The 22,748-nt window shown below is 43.2% G+C and overlaps 1 long non-coding RNA gene across 1 annotated transcript in view; it reads right to left on the bottom strand.

Moving 5' to 3' along the window:
• The window catches only part of LOC144616577 (uncharacterized), an 86,144-nt gene extending 64,201 nt beyond the window's left edge, over positions 1-21,943 (bottom strand). The window contains exon 1 of the long non-coding RNA XR_013555932.2: positions 21,788-21,943. This is a non-coding gene — a long non-coding RNA (uncharacterized LOC144616577). The remainder of the gene's footprint in view (positions 1-21,787) is intronic.
• Positions 21,944-22,748: the final 805 nt, after the last annotated feature.

Genomic DNA, 22,748 nt, shown 5'->3' with positions numbered 1-22,748 from the left:
TCTTGCTTTTCCTATTGATTTCATTGCCATAAGGACCTGTGATGCTTATTGCTAAAAAATACTAACCATTATCTGAGCTTTAGGTGAGTTATAACCACTGATCACAGAATACCATAACAAATACAATAAAGCAAAAGTTCAAAATATTTCAAGAATCACCAAAATATGAAAGAGACACAAAGTGAGCAGCTGCTGGTGGAAAAATGACACCAACAGAAGCTCAATGCAGGGTTGACACTAATCTTCATCTTGAAAGAAAAAAAAACCCCACAATATCTGTGAAGCACAATAAAGCAAAGCACAATAAAATGAGGCATGCCTATATTTGTCCTTGCGATTCACTGATCTTGAATCTGTCCATTTATGTCTTCACAAAATGGAAATTTTCAGCCATTTGTATCTTCAAACATTTCCTTTTCTGCCCCATGTTCTCCTTCTGGGACTCCAATTCTACAGATGTTGGACATTTTGATGTTGTCCCTTGGGTACCTGATGCTCTAGTCTATGTTTTATTCAGTCGTTTTTCTCTCTCTGCTTCAGATTATACAATTTCTACTCATCTGTCTTCAAGTTCACTAACTCTTCTGTTACCTCCATTTTCTTGGACTCTTTTTACTTCATTGATTTCTACAATTATGTTTATTATTTCCTTTACACTATTTACTTTAGATTTAATTTACTTTCTTTTTTCTAGTTTCTTAAGGTGGAAGCCAGATAATTGATTTTAAGCCTTTTCTTAATATGAGCCTTTCAAGCTATCATGCTTTATTTTTATCCCACAAATTTTTACATGTTCTGTTTTCATTATCATTCAATACAAAGTACTTTAAAATTTCCCTTGTGATGACTTCCATGACCTATGGCTTTCTTAAAAATACAGTTTAATTTCCAAATATTTGGGGATTTTCCAAATATTTTATTGTTACTGATTTCTTTTTTTTAAGTTATTCATTTATTTTGAGAGAGGCAGAGACAGCACAAGTGGGGGCAGAGAGAGACAGAGAGAGAGAATCCCAAGCAGGCTTGGTGCTGCCAGGGCAGAGCCTGACATGGGGCTTGAACTCACAAAACTGTGAGCCAAACCTGAGCCAAAACCAAGAGTCAGAGGCTGAACGGACTGAGTCACCCAGGTGCCCCAGTTCTTACTGATTTCTAATTTAATTTCACTGTGATCAGAGAACACATTCTGTATTATTTCATTGTTTTTTTATTTAAATCCAAGTTAGTTAACATATAGCGTAATAATGGTTTCAGGAGTAGAATTTAGTGATTCAACACTTACATGTAACACCCAGTGCTCATCCCAACAAATGCCCTCTTTAGTGCCCATCACCCATTTAGCCCATCCCCCCGCCCAATGCCCCTCCAGCAACCCTCAGTTTTTTCTCTGTATTTAAGAGTCTCTTATGGTTTGCAGTTTGCCTTCTTCTCTGTTTTTATTTTTCCCTTCCCTTCCCCTATGTTCATCTGTTTTGTTTCTTAAATTCCACATGAGTAAAATCAGATGATATTTGTCTTTCTCTGACTGACTTATTTCGCTTAGCATAAAACATTCTAGTTACATCCATATTGTTGTAAATGGCAAGATTTCATTCGTTTTGATTGCCAAGTAATACTCCATTGTGTGTGTGTGTGTGTGTGTGTGTGTGTGTGTGTGTGTGTATACATACCACATATTCTTTATCTATTTGTCAGTCGATGAACATTTGGGCTTTTCCCATAATTTGGCTATTGTTGATAGTGCTGCTGCTTTTTGAAATTCATTAAGGCTAGTTTTATGGCCCAGTATATGTTCTGTATAGTGCACATTCCATATGCACTGGAAAAGAATGATTGTACATTCTACAGATGTTGGATGCGCTGTTCTACAATTATCAGTTAGATCAAGTTAGTTCATAGTGTTTAAATTTTCTATACACTTACTTATGTTTTAGTTATGGTTCTCGAATTACAGTGCGGTGATATTAAATATCCAACTACGAATATTGATCTCTTTTTCCCCCCTTTATTTCCATCAATATTTGCTTCATGTGTTTTTCCAGCTTCTTATTAGGTGGGTACACATTTAAGATTATTAGATCTTCTTGATGAACTAGACCTTTTATTATTATTAAATGATCCTCTTATATCTGTAATATTCTTTAGCTTGTCTGATCTTGATATACTAACAGAGCATCTTCTAATGCTGAGTGTCTACAATTTATATACTGTTCCATCTTTTACTTTCAATCTGTCTGTCTTTAGATTGAATGTGGTTTTCTCATAAACAGCATATAGTTGGGTCTTACTTCATCACTCTGATGATCTCTTTTAGTTGGAGTGTTTAGGATTAGTCCATGTACATTTGACAAATGTATTGATACGGTCGATTTAGTTCTATCATCTTACTATTTTTTGCAATTGTCCCTGTGTTTTTCATTTCTCTGTTTTTCCCTTTCCTACTGCCTTTTGAGTTAATCAAATTTTTTAGTATTCCATTCTGTCTCTTCCACCTCTTTGCATTACTTTTAAGCCATACCTCTTTGCATTACTTTTTGGTTCTCATAGAATTACAATATGCATACTTAATTTATCACAGTGTACCTTGAATTAATGTTATGCTACTTCACATATAAGAATTTATAACAGTAAAGTTCCATTTACTTTCCCCCCTTTGTTGTCATATATTTCCCTTCTACATAGTGCATGGTTGTTATTTTTATGCTAAAGAATTATCTTTTGGGGAGCCTGGCTGGCTCAGTCAGTCAAGCATCCAACTTTGCTCAGGTTGCGATCTCACGGTTCATGAGTTCAAGCCCCACATCAGGCTCACTGTTCTCAGTGCAGAACCCACTTCAGATCTTCTGTCCCCCTCTCTCTGCTCTTCCCCACTTGTGCTCTCTCAAAAATAAAAACATTAAAAAAGAACTCACTTTTAAAGTAATTTAAGAAAACAATCTTTTCCCATATATTTATCATTTCAGCATTCTTTATTCTCTCCCATAGATTCAGATTTCTACCTGATATCATTTATCTAATAATACCTTTATTTTTTGCCTTCATTTTTTCTCATTTATTTTGTCTTCATTTTCAAAAGATTTTTATACTAGACATGAAATCCTAAGTTGATAGATTTTAATATGTCATTACATTCTCTTCTTGAATGACTTTTATGAGAAGTCAGCTGTTATTCTTATCATCATTCCCCTGTATGCTGTCTCTCTAGACTTTTTACCTGGTTGCCTTTAAGACTTTTTACTTATCTATCGCTTTCATCATTTTGATCATGTGTGATTTTCTTTATATTTACCTCCTTTGGGGTTGGCTCTCCTTTTTAGATCTGTAAATTGCTGTCTTTGATCAAACTGGGAATTTGGGGTCAATATCTGTTCAAATATTTTTCCTGCCCTATGCTTTTGGGCTCTTGGTTTTGTTGCCTCCCCCACCCCCACCCCCATCCCCACCCTGCCACCTCAGGACTCCAAGTACATGTTTTCTAAACTCCTTAATATTCCTTTCAAAGGTTACTGAGACCTTATTATTTTATTTTCATTTTTTTCCCTCTTTGTTTCAGTTCAGATCATTTCTATTGGCCTGTCTTGAAGTTCACTCATCTTCTTTTCTATTCTGTCCAATCTGCTTTTCATCTCATCCAATAGATTTTAATATTTTATTTTTGTAGTGTTAGCATTTCTATTTGGTTTTGTTTTATAGTTTTCAAATATGTTTTGAAATTCTCCTTCTTAGGGAGCCTGGGTGGCTCAGTAGGTTGAGCATTCGACTTTGGCTCAGGTCATGATCTCACAGTATGTGGTTCGAGCCCCGCCTCGGGCTCTGTGCTGACAGCACAGAGCCTGGAGCCTGCTTTGGATTCTGTGTCTCCCTCTCTCTCTCTGACCCTCATGTTCTGTCTCTCTGTCTCTCAAGAATGAATAAACATTAAAAAAAATTTTTTTAATTCTCTTCCTCATCACCATTATATCATCTTTTACTATAGATTCTAACATACTAATTACAATTATTTTGAAGTATTATTTACTAAAGCTGACATTTAGAGCAACTCTTGGTCTGTTTCTATTGACTTTTTTCTCTTCACTATGTGTCCCATTCTCCTATTTCTTCTCATGTCTAATTTTTGTTTAGCAAGCATTTAAACTACTGGCAGATAACCTTGGTCTTTTGGAGGCTTTCTTTTAAGCTTTGTTAGGATAGGTCTTTTCAGTTTTTCATTTTTCCCAAGGAGCAGCCCATAGTCCTTGTACATGGCCCTTATGCCTAAAGTTTTACCCTTTGACATTTTAATAGAAAAGCTGAGGTATTTGTCAAACTCTTTTAACTTGGTAGAACTTGAACTCTAAACTGTGTATCCACAGAACTGGGGAATTGCTGTAATATCTCTTATAGGAAGTTCCCTAGAGTTTTCTTATAGGGTTCCTTAGAGTCTTGCCCTGTGTCTTCACAGTTCAGGGGTCAACCAAGAATTTGAGAGCAGACTGCATGCAGATTTAGGGGTTTGCTCTCACATAACTCTCTCTTTTCCTCAATATCACCCTTCAATTTTCAGCCATTCTAGCAGCCCTGACCTCCAACCTCTGTCTCCTCAGTCCATTTGGAATTCTATATGAGCTCTTGTACATTAAGCAGACTGGGGAATGCTCTCAAGTAAAAACAAAAACAAAAACAAAAACAAAAAACACATCTCACCTAGGATGTTTCTCTTTTTCCATGGGTTGTAGCCCCTCCAGTTTCTACCTGCTTTTGGTCACTCTATGGTGCCTTCAAACAATTATTTTTTGTATTTTCCAAGAATTTTAAGTTATTGTCACTGGGAAAGTTGATCTGATATAAGGTCCTCTTCCATTTGAAGCCAGAAATCTCTTGAAATATTTTTATTATACAAACTGAGAAACATTCTAGTCAGTTGTCCATATATCTTACTACTTGAAACCCAGCCTTTAGATTATCTGTCATTTATTTGGGCAGCATGTCAATATCCTTGCAGATAAATCCATTTTGGTTTGAATTAGCCAGAGTAAATTCTATTATTTACAATCAAGGGCTGGGACTAATACCTCAGGTTTATATTGACTGGATGTTGCTCAAATCTTGCCTGCATATGTGGCTTCAAAGCCCTCTCCACAACCACTGGCCATCCATGACTCTTTGAAGATATTATCCCAGATCACTGCTGCCTTTAATTTTTTCAATTTTTCATTTTCTTAATTAACAGTTCGACTTAAAATATTTTATTTTATAATAATTATATTCCTGCATATGACTAAATTTATTTCTCCCTGATACTATGAAATCATTTTACCCCCAGGTGTGCATAGTGCTTCACTAGCCCCTTCAACCTGTACCTTATTGGTCAGAATTCCCCTCCTTTACATGAGTTCTAAGGGCCTATAACACCCTCATTTAACCATCTGCGTTGCTCTCCACTCATGCATACGCATGCACGTGCCCACACACAGACACATATGTCAGATGCGTATGTAAAGGCAGATGTTCCAAATTTTCACACCCTCTCCTCCCAGTGACAGGCAGAGAAGACTTCCAGACAATTAGTAAAAGAGAAAAAGAGATGTATATTTGGAACATGGTGTATGACATCAAAGGCAGAAGTCAGGAGTGAGAAAGAATACTGTGAGTGCAAGAAAGCTGATCTAGGGAATTTCAAGAAGTCCTCATGAGCTCATTTGGTTGTGCACTGTCCAATCATTTTCAGAATTCCAAACAAAGTGCTGCACTTGTTAATGAGTATGCTAATGACCCTTCAATTTACTCAGTGAAGACCAATTTATAAAATATTCATGCTCCATTATGCAGGGTTTCCTTTGTATCTCTGAAGTGAATCTTTCTCTCCTGAGAGAGACCAAGAATGGGAATGGGCAAAGTCTTTTAAAAACTGGGTTCCTGGATCACTCTTCCTGCTAAAGTCAAGAATGGATGAAGAAGAGGAGAACAAATTTTGGTAGTACCAGGCCTAAAGTTAAGTCTCCACTCAGCTTCTTACTAATTTTGTGGCCTTGGGCAAGTCAATTATGAATAATAATAATAATAATAATAATAATAGCTAACATATACAGAATATTGAGAGCTATGTGTTATTCAAATACTCTAAAAGCTTTTCTTTCACTTAATCCTATAACTATTGAGGTAGTTACCATTACTATTCCTATTTCACAGATGAGAAAACAACATCATAATAACATGTTATCTGAGCCCTGCCAGAACAGACAGCTTTTATTCACAGTGTTTGATCCTTGGTTTCATAAATGCTGTGCATCAGATGAAAGCAGCAGCAGGATTGCAGCTATAACGGTTTCATCGTATGGTTGGACATACCTCCCGGTTGTGTCGATTCTGGCTTTGTAGCTTTCAAGCTTGGATCTTGGACCTTCTAAAATTCTGTAAGCGTGCTAGTATACTGCATTGGTTTTCCATTGCTATGTAATACACTGTCGCAAACTTAGTGGCTTAATACAGCCACTAACATTAAAACATTAATTATTTCATAATTTCCGTATATCAAGAGTCCACCATATTTTACCTAGGCCCTCCGCTCAGGACTTCATAGAAATCAAGGTGCTGGCCAGCTATATCCTCTTCAGGAGGCTTGACTAGGGAAAGATCAACTTTCACTCTCTCAGGTTATTGGCAGAATTAATTTCCCTATGGCCATGTGATAAGGTCTCTATTTTCTTAACTGTCAGCTGGGACCATGACCAGCTCCCAGAGACTGCTCTTGGGTCCTTGCCACATGGCCATCTCTACAATATGGCAGTTTGCTTCCTCAAGGCTGACAGGAGGGCATCTGTTATTTCTTCTCATATCTTTCAAGGGATTGGGGAATTGAGTGAACTGTTTTGGTTTTGGTTTGGTTTTTTTAATAGTCTTTTTTAAAAATAAACTTTATTTATTTTGAGAGAGAGAGAGAGAGAGAGTGAGCACATGGGGGAGGGGCAGAAAGAAGGGGAGGCAGAGAATCCCAAGCAGGCTCCACACTGTCAGCACAGAGCCTGATGTGGGGCTTGAACTCACGAATTGTGAGATCATGACCTGAGCCAAAATCAAGAGTTGGGCACTTAACCAATTGAACCACCCAGGTGCCCCTGGTTTGGTTTAAATGAAATGTTTTAAAACTCAATGGATGACCCACAGCAGAATTGGAAGATAATAATATAAAGGTATTAATTCTCATCAAGTTGATCTACAGGTCCATTTAAAATCCTAGCAGAAATTTTCATAGATATAATCAAGTTAATTCTAAGGTTTATATGGAAGGCAAAGGAATTAGAATAGCCAAACCAATTTTGGAAAAGAAGAATAAAGTTGTAGGAATCACACTACCCAACTTGGAGACCTACTGTAAAGCTTTGGTAATCAAGGCAGTGGAATAATGGTAAAAGGATAGGCAAATAGGTCAGTGGAACAGAACAGGGAGATGAGAAATCAACACACATATAGGGACAATTGATTTTTTTTTAAACACTTAAAAAAATTTTTTTACATTTATTTATTTTTGAGAAACAGAGTGAGACAGAGAGTGAGCAGGGGAGAGGCAGAGAGAGAAGGAGACACAGAATCTGAAGCAGGCTCCAGGCTCTGAGCAAGCGGTCAGCACAGAGCCTGATGTGGGGCTCGAACCCATGAACAGTGAGATCATGACCTGAGCCAAAGTCGGACACTCAACCGACTGAGCCACCCAGGCACCCTGGGACAACTGATTTTTAATAAGGATGTAAAACCAATTCAACAAAGCAAGTATCTCATTCAACAAATTTTGTTAGAACAACTGGAAATTCATGCTCAAAAAAAATTTTTAACCTCATTCTAAACCTCACAACATACCAAAAAAAATTTTTTTCAGTGGAATAGAGATCTCAATTTAAAACTTAATACTATAAAACTTTAGAGGAAAACATAAGAGAAAACCTGGGTTTGACCAAGATTTCTTATATCTGACACCAAAAGCATGATCCGTAAAGAACAATTTACTTCATCTAAATCACAAACTTGTGCTCTTTGAAAGGCATTGTTGGGAGAGTGAAAATACAAGCTACAGACTAGAAGAAAATATGTGAAATCATGTATCTGACAAAGGACTTCTTTCCAGAATACAGATATCTTTAAAAGCTCAACAGTAAGAAACCAGACAACTCAATTTTAAAATGGGCAAAACACAGGGCGCCTGGGTGGCTCAGTTGGTTAAGCGTCCAACTCTTGATCTCAGCTCAGGTCTTGATCTCAGGGTCATGAGTTCAAGCTCTGCATTGAGCTCCATGCTGGGCATGAAGCCTATTTAAAAAAAAATAATAAAACAAAATGGGCAAAACATTTGGACAAAGGAAATGTATGGATGACTAATAGGCACACAAAAAAGATGTATACCATTGACCATTAAGGAAACACAAATTAGAACACACCTATTAGAGAGGCGGGCATAAAATAAAAACCTGACAGTATCAAGCAAGTTGGGAAGAGTGGGGAGGAAGTAAAATTTTCATACGTTGTGAGCAGAAATGCAAAATAATGTATTCACTCCAGAAAACACTTGAACAGTTTTTTTTTTTAATTTTTTTTTTAACGTTTATTTATTTTTGAGACAGAGAGAGACAGAGCATGAATGGGGGAGGGTCAGAGAGAGGGAGACACAGAATTGAAACAGACTCCGGGCTCTGAGCTGTCAGCACAGGGGTCCGATGCGGGGCTCGAATTCACGGACCGCGAGATCGTGACCTGAGCCGAAGTCGGCGCTCAACCGACTGAGCCACCCAGGCGCCCCACTTGAACAGTTTTTTAATAAAGTTAAACATACACCTACCATATGACCCAGCAATCCCACTCCTCAGGTATTTACCCTAAAGAAATGAAAATTTATGTTCACACAGAAACCCTCACATGAATGTTTAGAGGAGCTCTAGTCATAATTGCCAAAATCTATAAGCAACCAGAATGTCCTTCAGAGCTGAGTGGGTGAACAAACTGGCACATCCACACAATGGAAAATTCATCAATAAAAAGGAGCAGAGTACTGATACACACCAACAATGTGGATGAATCTCAAGTGTGTTAAGCTAAAGAACCCAGTCTGCAAAAACTACATACTATGCGATTCCACTTATATGACATCATCAGAAGACAAAACTACAATGATGGAAAGCAGATCCATGGTTTCCAAGAGTTAGGTGTGGGGGAAGCGTTAAGACTGCACAGGGGTAGTACAAAGATTTGGGGGTGATGGAATTATTCTGTAACTTGATTGTGGTGGTATCTACATGAATCTATATGTGTATTAAAACTCATAGAATTTATACGCCAAGAAAGTTCATTTTGCTGTATGTTAATTTTTAAATTAAAAAAATATTTATGAGGAACATGTGTGGGAATGGAGCCTCGTGGACCTGGAACAGGGAGAGAGGAACTTAATTTTAGATTAGGTTAAATTTTCAATGTGTGAACACCTACTAGAGACTCTGGATGCAAAATATTGACTCAAGCAACTGGGAAGGATTCCATTTATTTGCTTGGTTGATGGACTAAAACTAGAGTCAACAGTAGCCTATATGAATTTGAAATGCCAGAAAGAACTTGATATAATATAGAGGAAAGAACCCTAAAAGCTGCGGAGATGAGACTATAAGAGCAGATTTCTCATATGTTCACAATTCCTACCCTGAAAATAACCCACACGAGGGCTCAGAAGACAATCTTTTCACCATAGTATTGAAAAATATGTTGTCAACAAAGAGGAGCAACATCCTTTAGAAGCACGTTAGTAGCTATCCACTGTAGATAAAGTATAAAGGTAGGAAAAGCTGCCATTATAATGATCTCCTTAATTTAGGTGGCATGATGGAAACTTAGAATAACAAAGATCTAGCAGGTGTACTCAACTACCCAAGCAAATGTAGAGTAGTTCCCAAAATACACAGCAGAGCCAAAATAACAAACGGATTGGTTTTACCTATAGGGATGTTTGGAGATAATTAGATCTCTATGACTGAATTAAATGGGCTACCAAAGTTTTACTTAATGTGCATGACCAAAAAACAACAACAACAACAAAAACCAACCAAAAAACCAAAAAACAAAACAAAACAAAAAACCCTAGGCTTAGTAAGCAGAAAAGATTGATTTGAGCCACCACTCTAGAGACTCACTACATCACTACTATAGAGACTCCCAGACCTAAATCAGTTCAAGGAGCCAGAGCTTTCTGATTGAAAAGGAGATTGGGTATCCTTAAAAAAGAATTATGTGGTAACATCAAAGCACATACCATCAAACATTACCAAAGGGACATAAAATACATTTCAGCATAACTGTACACTAGAGGAAAAAAAAACTCTTAGGACTTTGGGGAATTATTTGATCCTGGCTCTGAGCTAATACTAATCTCTAGCAACACAGAATATTGCTCTGGTCCACTGCCAAGGTAGAGGCTTGCAGAAGTAAGGGTGACCGGAGTTGGGTGTGAGTCCCACCTCAGCTATTCCACCAGTTCACGACAGTGTAGTTGAAACAGGTAAGACTTACCCGCAAGGCTGCCTGCTTTGTGTGGAATACAAAGCAAGAGAAGGCTGTGTGGAAGGCTCTGGATGAGGTGCAAAACTATGCCACTAGGCCTGCATGTCTTGGCAGATTTGTGGCTGACTGAGAGCTGTGTGGAGCCGGTAGCCAACCCCAGTAAGGGAACCACAGCTGAGGCAGCTGGAGTCTTGAAACAAAGCCATGCCCTTTCAGTGGGCAGATTACACTTCGTGGCTTCCATGTGTTCTTGTCAGCCTTTCTATTCAGATGGGCGGGCTACAGGTGCCTGATCAGACAGCACCACTGACTTCGTTCTGCAGATGAGCAAAGTGCTGGTCAGGACACTACTTGAGCTCTGCAGGGAGGAACCGAGTCTGCTTAGGTCCCGGTGTGGGTTGTTCCAACCCTCTGCTTCTCCAGCACAGTCAGATTCCCAGGGGGAGCCCTGAGGATCCCCTGCCATCCCTATGGGGCACACCTGGAGTGGAGACCCCAAGAAGCAACCCACAATGTTAGGGGAGCTGGATGTCCTCCAGGGGTGCTCTTTTCCCACTGGAAGGACTGTGGGCTCTAGGAGACCTCTCTATTAGGCGCTGAACCATTCCCTGCTGCCGTTCCTCTTCCCTTCCTGCAGTCTGGCTAGATCTCTGTGTGCAGGGGTGCCTCAGCCTCACCCCGTGTTCTAGAATTCTCTCAGGGGTGTCTTGCCCATGAATAGTTGTTAATTGTTCTTGTGAGGGAGAGCAAAGTCAGGATCTGTGATGCCATCTTGTTGATGTCACCTCAACCGTTCATGGCTTGCTATTGGCAGAGGCAGAATGTCCAACCATGAGAAAACTGGAGGCCTTGCAACTAAGCTGCCCATCGTGAACTAGAGATTGCCAACCAGTGTTAGGGTGGATCCAAAAACACTTCATGACCAGATGGAAGTGGTATGCAATGTATAAACTTAGCTGATCCAAAAGACACAAGAAATTTGCATGATCTCCCAGGGTATCTACCTTCTCCACATTTCCATCCTTTCTTCAACCCATGCCATAGCCTTAAGAGGTGCTCCAAATGATGGGGCACCTGGGTGGCTCAGTCAGTTAAGCACCCAACTCTTGATTTCAGCTCAGGTCATGATCTCATGGTTCATGAGACTAAGCCCTACATCAGGCTCTGCACTGTTAGCTTGGGATTCTCTCTCCTTCTCTCTGTCCCTCCCCTGCTTGTGCGCTCGCTCTCTCTCAAAATAAATAAATAAACATAAAAAAAAGAGGTGTTCCAAATGACCAATTGACTATAAAGGTAAAAACGAGTACCTGATTTTGAGGTAGCTCTGCACACTCTGGGGGCATCAGATGAAAATGGACTATCACTCCACATAGAGATACAGTAAGGAAAAGAACAGAACAGTACAGTAAGGAAAAGAACAGTATAGAACAGTAAGGAAAAGAAATCTCCCCCACTAGGCAGACTTTTAAGGGCACATCTCAGCCTCTGCTGTGTATGGAAAGAGAGATGCCCTGGAATAGGGATCGTCTAGGTCTCATGGGCAGTGGCTAATGGTTTGAGCAGACTTGGAGCTAACAATATTGAAGGATTGATGACAAGTACTAGAGAAGAGGCATGTGGATGGACCTCTCAGAATGGGCACAGGATGAGAATACTCTGTGGTTCCTACTGAAGAGGAAGCTCATAATATAAGGATGGATAAAATAAGCTGTTCTGTGGATATCAAGGCCTCTTCCTTCAGCCACCCTTAATTGCTCAACAGCTCATAAAAAACATGACCGTGGTGACAGAGATGGATATTATGCATGGGCTCAACAAGGACTTTCCCTGATTGAGAAAATGACACTGGTAAGCACACAACTTGCCAGTGGTAATAACCACCTGGGATCCCTGGACAAGTCACATACCTTGACAGACAGCCAACTACCTTTGGGCAGACTGATTGCATTGCAGTCTCTTCTCCATGGAGGGGGCACTAATTTGTTCTTACTGGAACAGATACTTATTCCAGTTTGGGCTCAATTGTGTATCTCCAAAATTCATATGTTGAAGCTGTTAACACTCGGTACCTCAGATTGTGACTCTGTTTGGAGACAGGGCCTTTTAAAAGGTGACAAAGATAAAATAAGACTGTTAGGGTGGGCCTAATCCAATGTGACTGATGTCTTATAAGAAGAGGAAATTTGGACACACAAAAAGACACCAGAGATAGGTGAACACAGAGGAAAGGCCATGTGAGGACACGTGGAGAAGATGGCCATCTGCAAGCCAGGGAGAGAGGCCTCAGAAAAAAGTAAACTGGTTGACACTTTGGTCTTGGACATCCAGCTTCCAGAACTGTGAGAAAATAAATTTCCATTGTTTAAGCCACCAGTCTGGGGTATGTTTTTATGGTGGTTCTAGCAGACTAATACATCTTCCTTGCCTACCATGCTTCTGAAAATCACATAATTCATGGACTTACTGAATGCCTTATTCAAAATCTGGACATCTTTTAAACACTGCTCATCACCAGGGAATTCATGTACAGCGAGTTAATTGCAGTGATAGGCTCATGTGTATAATATTCACTGGTCTTTCCATGTATTCCATTGTCCCAAAGTAACTGGCCTTATAGGACAGAGGAATGCGCTGTTGACATGATGGCATCAGCAGACAGACATCTGGTGAGGTTGAGGTGTTGTCCTACAAAATTCAGTCTATTCTTTAAGTTAATGATGACTGTCTCACCCCAAGAAACAATGGTAAAAGTAGGGGTAGCTCCCTTCATTATGTTACCTGATCAACCACTTGCTAAATTTTTGCTTTCTGTGACTTTGGGCTTTGCAAGTTTAAAGGTCTTTGAACCAATGGGAGGGATACTTTTACCAGGAGACAAAATAATGGATCCATTGAATTGGAACCAGAGACTTATCATGCCCTGTTGGACAAAATGACTGATCCAGATTATCAAAGTAGACTGCTGCCATACACGTAGATAGAAAGGACTATTTCTGTAAACCATAAGGGATTCCCTGGGGCACCTCTAAAATTGCCATGTCCGGTGATAAAAGTTAACAGAAGGTAACTTCTAACCCCATACAGGCAGAGCTAGGAAGTATTCAGATTCCCCAAGAATGAAGATTGGGTCACCCCTCCGGATAAAGAATCATAGCCAACGGACTCTTTTGCTGAGGACAAAGAGAACATGAATCGGTAGCAGAGAAAGGACATTTATAAAGACCAGCTGCAACCTTGTGGCCAGTTTCATACATAAGTTCTGCAGTAATTATCCATAATTGCTTCTCTGTCTGCTTTATCACGTACATATCTATGTATATTCAACAAATTTTCTTTTTTCTTCCTCTTCCCTTTTCTCTACTGTTTACAATTTAGCCCACAGGCTACAGAATATCAATGTGCTAATATGGCAGAACTACAGGAGAAATGCCTATCACCCACTTGTTTCTGGAATCAGCAACTAATGAAACTTTGGGTCCTTCCTTTGGGGAAGTGGATTATCACTGCATAAGGGATAGTTGTATGATGTTGGGCAAGCACAGGTTACCGTTACTGCTGTGGTTGGAAACGTAAGTATGAAAACAGGGCCCATATTGACACTGGGGGTGAAGGAGTGGATTATAGTGACATCTGTAACTTTTGAACACTTCCACACTACAAATTCTGCCTTTCTAAGATATAATCAAAAAACGGTGCTTTCCAGCCTCCCTTTTAAGTAAGGTACAGACATGAGACTGGCTTCCTGCAAACAGACGCCTTCGCGTGAGACCTAGAAAGCAGAGGGAACAATAGTGAGGTTACAGTTACTACGAGGTCTTAGGCAGATCTGCAGGAGCTATATCAGAAGGAGGTGCAGTGGAGGGCCAATCTGTACTTTTGTAGGAGCCGAGCAGAAGGTCACAGCATCTGCAGGATTTCCAGATGAGAAAATAATCGAGATCTGGCTATATCCATCTCTACCTGCAGACGTTGCTTTCCTCTGCACCGGACTTCCTTGGACTGAGTTTTTCATGTGGGTTCTCCCCCCACAGCAGCTTCTGGCAGCTCCAATCCAGGAGAAAGAGTTTCTATTTCCAAAAAAAAAAAAAAAAAAAAGTCCACGGATTGGATCTCATTGATCCAATTTGGGTCACATCACCGAACCAACGGCAACAGCCAAGGGGACAGAATATGCCAGACCTGGGTAATGTGCATACCCTGAATGCTGAGAACAGGATGAAGTCCGAAGGGAAGAAGAGATTTCTCCCATACATATATCTCCTCCCTTATATTTTATCACCCAAAAGCAACTGGCCATAGAATGAAGCAACAGCCTATGGAAGTTATGTCACCAGCAGTGAGGCTGAGGGATGGCCCCACAAAATGTGCCATATGCTTTGGGTTCGCAATGACTAACCTAAAGGTAGCCCTCAAACTCCACTCAGGATGTAACTAAGAGCAAAGATAATGGATGGTGGGCAGCAGAAATGGCAGCTGTCCACCAGACAGGAAGCGCTGGCTGCTCCCTTTGGCTACGAACGGGATAGCAACTGGCAAGCCTGCGAGCAAAGACCCTGACGCTTCTCACCATGTGATCCCAGCAGCACTTTCCGTTTGCTGGACTAAAATTCAGAGGCCCTCATTGCCAATTCTGTTGTCTGTGAACTTGGGAATCTCCCTTAACTTTTCCGGGCCACCATCCCCTTCTTTGCCAAGTGAAGACCTAACAAAGCCTGCCTTTTGAAGATTCAACAGGATACAACTTCTAAAACGGACTCGAAATCTGTAAAGCACTCTACCTATGTAATGGATCGTCTTTACTGCTCCAAGGAAACCAAGGATGACCCGAGCCTAGCTCATCCCATTTGCTAATAATGGGGAAATTGAGGCAGATGGAAGAGGTAAGACAAACAGAGGAGCTTAGATCGGAACCACTGTCCCCACGCCCCTCACCCACAGACGGGGCCGATCCACCTCTTGCTAGGCTGTGATCACATTTTTCTGAGCTCTTCCCCTTTCCGGGATAAGAGTGAAAATAGCAGGTGGGCTCCCACCCAAGGCTTACACAGTAAATAGGTTTGACACAGAATTCCTCAATGCAAACATTTCTTCTAGGAAAATAATTGGGTAAAAAAGCAAAGATTCCTACAGAAGGAGATCTATTGCGGTAATTATTAGGAACACAAAAAGTTTGAAAGTAAATGCCCTGCGGTGAAGGATTGATTATATAGTTACACAAATGATGGTATTATCTCTTCAGTGGCATACCAGGAGGTCAAGTAAAATATGGATATTATATAGAAGGATATCCAGGATATAACAGCTGAAAAGAGCACATACACTATGATCCTGTTTTTATCAAACAATCACAGATGTATTCATATGCATAGACAAAGATTCAAAAGATATATAGTGGAGTCACATCATACATGCATTCAATTTCTCTGAATTCAATGCTGTGCCTATGCCACATGGTGGGGGAGGGGCAGGGGAGAAAGAGATAGAACAACTTCAATAGTGTACCTGTGATCTGCTACCCTCCTTGCTAAGATGGGGACACGAGGCTGCTGAAATTTCAGTCCCTCTCAGTTCCCATCTGCCTTCCAGAATGTGAGCATCCCCCCATGCTGAGTGTGACTAGAATGTTTCACGACGTGTATTTTCCATGCTATCTGTCCCCTAAATGCAAGCCAGCTACTTTTTCTGGGGCTCAACCAACAAAACAGTGATCTGGTTCCATCCCAGAAGAAAGTGGTTGGGTTGTATGGATTGAGAGGTCGTATGTCCACTGCTAATGCAACACATTCCTTAAGGAAATGTCCAGGGTAATTTTCCTCCTGGTGGACTGCCCCCCTCCAGCCCCCAATGCCAGATCCTATGCAACAAAGTGTGGACAGTAGGGATGTCTGGGTAAGGCTGGGTGTTTTTTTCAATTTATGATAATCTATATCACCAAGTTTCCTAAAACGAACATGTTACTTATGTGATATATTTTTTAATGTTTATTTATTTTTGAGAGGGAGCATGAGCAGGAGAGGGGCAGAGAGAGGGAGACAGACAATCTGAAGGGGGTTCTTTGCTGACAGCAGCCAGCCCAACGCAGGGCTCGAACTCGTGAACCGCGAGACCATGACCTGAGCCTAAGTCAGACGCTTAACCAGCTGAGCCACTCAGGAGCCCCTTCAAGGATGTCCCCTTAAAGGATAGGGAAGGCCCCCTGTCCCGGTGGGTATTTGACCAAGCACCCTCCAGAAAGTTCCATCTAGGCATCTCAGCTTTGCCAACCCACAAGGGCAGCTTCCTGTCAGGTGTCTGTAGGCCGTCCTGCTGTGGCTGCAAAGCTGCTCTCCCTTTCTCATGGCCCTTATCAGTGAGGATCTTTGTGGGTGATAGCATTAGGCCAGGCGGGGAGCCCTGGATGGCTGCAGGGCCCAGGGTGCCAGGCTGCTCGGGGCCATCTCGGCCCATCGCTCCCAGGCTCCATCAACCCTTGTTAGTCCTCATTACCAGCCCAAGCCCAGACAGGCTGCCTCCACGCTGGGTCCTTGATTTTTCTATTTTGAGAGGGTTACTCAGGCCAAATCATCAAATCGAGTTATGTCCTTGACGTCTTCGGTTGGCAGTGGGCTGACGGTTCCCCTCCCCCTGTCCCCATAGGCTGGGGGCCCTCCCTGGTCCCCCGGCAACCCAGAAATACACTCTCTCACGACACGGCCTCCCACATACTCACACACACACACACACACACACACACACACACACACACACACACACATACCCCTCACCGGCTCACAAACACACACTTTCACCGGTACTCACACAAATAATCATAACAACATGAACATCCACACTCGGGGGTCCTCAGAGGTCATGAGAGACCCAGGCCATGTGCAGCTTTGAGGCTTCCAGAATATTACAGAATGAGAAATTGCTGCAACCGAGTCCCCATATTTGTAGCTGTTCTAAATGTTAACATTTAACAAATTATCATCATGTGTTTTAAATGCAATATAATTGTGTTATCCACAAAATAACCATAGGATTTATGAACTATTAATTCTCAGGCCACTACAGGCAGCGCACTTTGGTAACGCAATGTGCTCAGAGCCGTGTGATGAATGTCTTCTCCTCTCCATCTTGTCAGCGTATCTCGGACCGCGAGTGTAACCTCATTTGGGGATAATATCAAGAGCCCATATCTGAAGTCCTCTGAGAGTGTGAGGCCCACAGCCAAATGGCTCCTGTCAACTCCTGAACACACACTCACACCAGGAGGCCACGTGCCCGCGCTCACTAACGCCCCCCGTGCCCACCCACGCCGGCCGAGAGAAAATCCAGAGTCCTGTCGCTCGCCAGTGATCTCCGTTACCTTGTGACAGTCATGGCAATGTCTCAGGGCCGGGAGGGGCCCCTTGTGCCATCTGCTCCGGCCCCTCTCAGGACAGAGGCTTCCCTGGTCGCCCCCCCCCCCCACCGGGTGGCTGGCCATGCTGCTCTTTCAGATCATTCCTGATGCGCCAGCCTAGACTGGCATCTAATGGGAAGGTCATCCTAGAGCTTCCAAACATCAGCATCCTCAACCTCTTCCATCAGGCGGCCCGGGACAGACATTCACCATCCACTCCATCCAGGGCTTCTGTTCCACCTGCCTGCATCTGGGCAAGTGTGCACACACGTATATGTGCTCACACACATACCTGCATGCACACACTTTAAAAGATAGCGTGGCATTAGGGGAAGACCCTGAAGCAAACAAGCCACTACTTACAGCTCTCTTCCTCACGAGTGGTCACTTTCAGAGTCACTTGTCCTCTCTACACCTCGCTTCTCTGTATCTTTAGAGTGGACACAGGAAAAACCTGCCTCAAAGGTCATTGGTGGATCTCCCGAGATGTTTCCAAAAGCACGTAGCAAACTCCCTGGCATGTCATTTCTTTGCTATATAGGATGCTCTTTTCGATTTGTTCCTCTGCTCGGGACTGACATTAAGAAATGACGATCCCTCTCAGAGCAAAAATGTTTTAAATTTGAAGAAAAATTTGCTTCTCCCTGTAATATGGGGCAAAGAGCATCAAAATGGAAATCTAATGCCTGAATGCTGGCTCCAGTTCTTCCAGAAACGAGTTGTGTGCAATCGCCAGGGCATCAAACACACTCAACCTCAGTTTTCCTATCTAGGAAAGGGGTACATTGGAGTAAATCCCTCAGGCCCTCTTCAGAGTCAGTGTTCTAGAACTCTTCTCAGAGGCAACTAACTCTCTTACCCAAAGTGCACACCGACTTTCCCAGACTGGCCCGGTGAAGTTGGTAAACTAGACCTGAGAGCAGGCGTATCTGATCCTGTCCCCACTTCCAGCCCCTGAGCACAACCACGCCTCTGTCCCGGTAGGGGGCCCTGTACCCTTTCCACCGTATCCTTTCCAGTCCTGCCTGCTGAGCCACGGTGAGCCTGGTGGGAGTGAGGGGCACGCGGACTGCACTGAGCTGGAGGGTCCCGGGAGCAGGGTGGCACGGGCAGCCAGGGGCAGAACCGGTCAAGCAACGCTCCAAATGGAGTTGAGGAAGGAAGGAAGGTTGAGTTTGCAAAGTCAGAAGTGGAACCTCAGGAGCGAGGACGATCTGGAGCGAGCTGGCACGCGGCACGGAAAGTGGCAAGAGAAAACGGCTCCAGGCCAGTTTTAGGCGGTGCCAGTTTACGGCACAGGGCAAGCCCCAAACCACAGAGAGGTCGGCAAACCCTTGGCCATGGCCCTGGAAATCACTAGGGCCGATGCGTGCAGAGCGAGGCTGGAAGGGGAAGGCAGAGACGAGGGAATGACAATGGTCTACAAGCCGGTCCACTTCTCAGCCTTTCCTAAGACATTCGCAAGGGAGAATCGATACTGCACTTCGCCCAGGAGCAACTCTGTCCGCACCCAGGGAATGAGGAAACAAGCACAGAAGACACAGAAAAGCTTGCCATTCCCTAAAATCTGTTCTGGAGGCTTTTGCACTAGAACCTCCAAATGGATGCTTTTCTGCTGCTGGTCCAGCGAGAAGGTGCCCACAAGGATCCATCACTGGCTGTAGTGGCTGGACTGAAGAACGGGACGTGTCAAGGCCTTGCCCGGCATCCCCAGCCGGTGAGACCAGGACCAGCCTCAGGCTCTGCACACACTGTCCAGCTCTTAAATCATAGAGGGGCCACTTAATATCAATTTTCAATACCTTCCGTAGAACAGATATGTATGCCCTTTGAAGCCAGGGGGACTTGGGTTCAAACCCCAGCTTCACCTTTACTAGATGGGTGACCATAGGAGATCGTCTTAATCTCTTTGTTCTCTACTCTCATCGGTAAAACAGGCATGAATAATGCCTACCTCTCAATGTTTCTGTGAGGTGTTTATGAGAACCTAGCTTATGTCTGTCACATAGTAAGGACTCAATAAATGGTGATCTTCTTTCCCTCTCCTCTTCTGGCCCCATTGGCCCCATCACAAGTTTTAATGCGGCTGGCTGCCTCGCACACGTCAAAGAGAAGTCTCCTGGGGTGTCCCTGAGTCTCTCAGGTGAGCACACCTGAGCATTCACACTGTTTGTCTTTGGGTTTAGGGTGTCATGGGAGTGGGTGTCCTGGAGGGGTCAGGGCCCCTCCAATTCTCAGGTCAACTGGGCCTCCACCTCTTTGCACAGCTGAGGGCAGGGAGTCACTGGTTGTCCTGGGAAGCCGTCAGCAACCAAGGTCAGCGCTGTGTCTGAGCACACAGCCAGAAGCCACCTTTCAAGGCCATTGATTAACCACTGTTGTTCAGGATGACTCTGTTTTTTTCTGGCATGGTTTGCTGATAAGAGTATCCCCCAGACTTAGCTGATTCCCCCCATGTGTATATTCAGTGGCACATTATGCCATCAAGAAACATCTCCTGAGCTCATTGGCCAAGCCCTCGGGTCAGAACCAAAAGGACTCCCTGAACTCTCCTCCTGGTGAGAAAAATCTTCTGGACTAAGTGTCCCCCCAGGATCTTCCTGAGCTTTGGGGAAATCCATGGGCCAACCACAACCTGATCCACTCCCATCTTATATGAGCACCAATTCAAACACCCAAACAGAAGATGTGGTCCATATCCTGTGGGTGGCTCATTATCATCCTTGATCTAGCCAGATATTAGAGAAGCATCATATCCTGGGCAAAGTGGGATCCTGGACTCTGCCTACCTCTTCCACCTTCTATTCACCTCCACTCATTCTCATGATCTACATTCAGAGCTTGCTGAAACCCTCTGCCCTCAGCCCTGTACAGTCTCCCTAGGCTTCATGTATTGCTCTCTCTGTTTGGAATGTCCTCCCTGTCATTCCCCAGCTCCTCCAGATCAGGGAAGGCTTCCCGGAGGCAGTGAGTCCAGGGATCAGTCTGGAGGGATGAGCTGCATCACCATTTACCTGCCTAATTCCCATTCGTTCCCCCAAAGTAGCGCACATAGCTCCTCCCCCAGGAAGCCCTCCCTGACCAACCCCCCCCTCCAGGTAGTTAGATGCCCATCAGGTAGCGTTCTTCAGTGACTGCTTTGGCTTCGGGGTTGAGACATGTATCGGGAAACAGATGGCACACTCAAACTAGCTAATTGAGAAGAGTTCAATAAAGGAACAGTTTACAAAGGCATAGACAGGGTTCAGAGAGAACAAAGAGAGACAGAGCCCACACATGGGACCAGCGGCCGAGGGCAGCCTGAACCACACACAGGGGTGACAGGAGACCAGTGGGGAGTGGTGAGCAGGACCAGGACAGGAGGGCAGAGAGGAAGCAGCGGGGGCTCGTGGGGGGCAATTGCGCATATCAGAATGATAGCAGAATAATAATGTATTCTCTGTGTTCATACTTTAATTAATACTTTTGGTTGACGTTTTGTAATCTGTTTATACATAGTTTATATTTGAAAGGTATTAAGGTTTTAGTGTCACTGATTATTTAAAAATGAATTTTAAATACTTGATTTTAAAGTACCAGTATTCACACTAGCATTTCAGCATCCCGTGAAATAAATACTAAGCCACAGTACTATCATTTTGTCCCGATATTGAAAATTAGCATTCTTTTAATTGGAGGCAGTAAGAACCCAGCCCAAACTGGCTTCCCCAGTCTGATGGCTCCAGGCCCAGCTGGGTTGCAAGGGCCTGAGCAATGTCACCAGAGCTTGGGTGACTCCTTCCTTTCACCTGGCTCTCTCTGTTCTCCTCCATGGTTGTCTTAATACTTAGACAGTCTCCTCTTTGGAGTCACTAGGAGGCTGTAGCAGCTCTAGACGTCCGACCCACTCACCTTCACATCCAGCGGAGAGAAGCCTCCTTCCAGGAAGTCCGCCGAAGGCTCGCTTCCTCTCGCGGGCTCTGGAGGGGAGACTTGTCCATCACTACAGCAATCCTGTGACCTGGCTGTGAGCTTTGACCATCCTGGGGGCCCAGCATGGGCTCAGCTTTTTCTGAAACATAAACATTGAGGATGAGAAGGAGGTGGTTCTCCCAAAACATAAGAAGCTATCCCCCAAAAAGTGAGGTCTGATGTCGAGTGAGAAAACAACAGATACCCACCTCAGCCACACCTCTCTACACTTCCACAGAATCCTGGACTTGCCTCGTAAGTGACTCAATTCACACTCTTAAAAACAAAAAACAAATAAGCAAAAAAGCCCTCTCTCTTGGACTGAATTCCTAGAGGACAGAGACTTTCTTGTATTCCCAGTCCCTAGGAAGTGCCTGGCATTCCGGGCTTCCTCCACACTTGTTTGTGGAGTGCACACATGATCACCAGTGCTCAGTAAGAATGCCTTTGCCTGTGGCCATCTATCCAATAGGCTGGAGCTCCGTATGTAGACTTGAGCATACCTAGGAATTTCCGGGGCAGTTTTTTCAAACACCAATTTCCTGGACCCAATCCCAGAGATTCTGATTCGAGATGTCTGCAGTGAGGCCTGGGATTCTGCATTTCCAGCGAGCTCCCCGGTGGTGCTGCTGCTGGTCCGGGACTATATTGGAGCAGCATTACTCCAGGGAACCTGCAAGGGAGGCCCTGAGCATCAGGGCAAGAGCATTGTTCTGGCCAAGAGTTGGGTTCCCCTTTGTGATAAAACAATATATTCAAAATGATGCTCCAGTGACTGCTACATTAAGCGAGCATTTTCAAATGGCTTTGCTCGATGGGGCTTCTAATGAAAGGACTAGAATTTTCAAAACTATCTGGTAAAAGATTTATTCAATTAAAGTGATTCCATTTTTAAAGGTAT

The sequence above is a fragment of the Panthera onca genome, chromosome B3, assembly GCF_046562875.1.
Source record: "Panthera onca isolate mPanOnc1 chromosome B3, mPanOnc1 haplotype 2, whole genome shotgun sequence".
Taxonomy (NCBI): Eukaryota; Metazoa; Chordata; class Mammalia; order Carnivora; family Felidae; genus Panthera; species Panthera onca.
This window is presented reverse-complemented; position numbering and strand designations above follow the sequence as displayed.